The sequence below is a fragment of the Hevea brasiliensis genome, chromosome 14 (genome assembly GCF_030052815.1).
Source record: "Hevea brasiliensis isolate MT/VB/25A 57/8 chromosome 14, ASM3005281v1, whole genome shotgun sequence".
Lineage (NCBI taxonomy): Eukaryota > Viridiplantae > Streptophyta > Magnoliopsida > Malpighiales > Euphorbiaceae > Hevea > Hevea brasiliensis.
The window spans coordinates 79,972,748-79,974,976 of NC_079506.1; the positions used below are offsets into that span (position 1 = coordinate 79,972,748).

At 36.0% G+C, this 2,229-nt stretch overlaps 1 pseudogene; it reads left to right on the forward strand.

The window, feature by feature from the left end:
• The first annotated feature begins 250 nt into the window (after window positions 1-250).
• On the forward strand, window positions 251-1,838 carry LOC110673351 (probable protein S-acyltransferase 15; annotated as a pseudogene).
• The last annotated feature ends 391 nt before the right edge of the window (window positions 1,839-2,229 follow it).

Consider the following 2,229-nt stretch of genomic DNA (forward strand, 5'->3'; position numbering starts at 1 on the left):
TCACATACTACAACTTTTTTTTTTATTACATGTGTCCTTTAAAAATGAGTTTTATCTTAATGTCACTCTTTTTTTTTTTTTTTTTTATTTAACCAGCATATCTTAATGTGACTCGAGTCTTTCCAAAACTGGAAAATATTTTATTAATATAGCAAGGGGAGAGTTTGGGTGCCCAATTCCACCACTTTGGAGGCCCAAATTCAGTACATAATGTGTACATTTTGGGTTGAAGCTTGAAGATGATTGCACCAAAATCTGTTCTTGATCCCAACTCCACAAGCTATCGTGAAATGGACTAGAGGCTGGAGCTTGGTAGGTTCTTTTAGCCCAATCTTAATAACCAAGTACATTTCTTGTTTTCTTTGCAAGAAACTTATCTAGCAAACACGCCAAACAGAACAGAAGCAGAACACATCAATTTGACTTCCCAGTTCTGCTCCTCGGCGAAAGAAATCCGATATATCCATTATGAAATGCCAGAGATTTCTATCGATCCCAGTCTTTTCTGTGTTTCTGTTAATGGGTTTTATCTACTATTATACACTCTTCATTTTCATCGAGGATTGGGTTGGTTTGCAGAGCTCAGCTGGAACTTTGAATGCTTTGATCTTCACTTGGATGGCTTCTTTATGTGTTTTCTCTTTTTTTGTTTGTGTTCTTACTGACCCTGGTCATGTATCTTCCTCTTTTGTCCCTGACATTGAAGGGAATGATGCCCCAGATCAAGAATCCCAGAATAATGTAAGCTAATACTTGCATACATATTCTAGATTTTATTATAATGATGTGTTTCTTTTGTTTGTGTGTATTTTTGTTTGGTTTATGGGAAAATAAGGGAAGAATATGTACTGAGATGTTTATTATATGGTTACAAGGCCCTTTTGAACAATTTTTTTTCCTAGAAAATGCAATATTTAGGGGGACAATTAAAGTGTTCTGGATAAAATTATATGTTTCTGTGGTATTAAACACTAGGAAAGATTCTGGCATGTGTCTATTTCTTTTCCACAGTTTTAAAATAGACTTTACTTTGCAATGTGGCTCTAGACCTAATAAATACTTAGTTTTTGATAGAGTTCACAATTGAGGCAATGTGACAAGTGTTGCACATACAAGCCTCCTAGGGCTCCCGGATCTGCAGAAGGTGTGTTTTGAGGATGGTAGGTTAGGTTACATTGCTTTTGCTGCAACGGTTTGATTCATGAGTTCTAAAATTGACTTTTAAATAGACTTGTTGATTTTGATTTCCTTCCAAAATTGGACGCAGGATCATCACTGTCTGTGGATAAATAATTGTGTTGGTTATTGGAACTATAAGGCCTTTTTCATTTTAGTTCTCTATGCAACGGTAGCAAGCTTCCATTCTTTGGTAGGCCTAATTTGTTCCCTGGCCACTTCTTTCAATATAAATTGAAGCGCCTCGGATTATGATAGATGCTCTTGGAATGCTTAGGTCATTATAATCTGCTCTGCATTTCAAGAGAACTGGGATTTTGTGCAAGAGTTCCCGTAAAGATCTTTTATGTAAGTGCATATTCAATCTCATATGACATTCTTATTAATATCTACTTTAATTTTATTGAAGTGGTTTCTTCAAATGCTTCTGTCATTTTATTCTTCTTCTAAAAAATAATATATTTATTAAAATAACATTGAAGGCCAGTGCAACTTGCCCAATACCCAGGCGTATACAAGAGATGTAACAACAGAAGAAAAGCAAAGCCCCAATGTAATGTTTTGCTGAAAGGAAGAAAGAAAGAAATGAAGGGAAAAAGGGAAACACTAGGAAGGATTGGGATTCACTTTGATTGAAAAAGTAGAATATCTCTTCTTACTCGAGGCCCTGGGCCTACAAAACATAGTCTCTCCTGAATGGAGGAGGGAGTGGAAGAAAGGAAGAGTGGGGCCTTTATTCACTTTTGAATTTTGACAACTCACTTGAAGAAAAGAAAAACAATTTTTTTACGCTCCCTCATTTTTTTATTAATCCACAAGAAGGAAGATGGGCTTTCATCTTTTCCATTGCTCTCTTTTTTACCTTCCCTTGATTAGCTGTAATAGCAAACGTAGCATAAGATCTGAAGTTCAAGTCAGAACTCTAATTACCTAAATGTTATTGGCTTTCCACATCATAGTGGAAAAATCACCAATAGCTGAAGTGCCAGTAGCACTTTTTGGCGTGCTAATAGCACCATCCTTCTTATTAGCTGCTGATTTTTGCCTGACAGG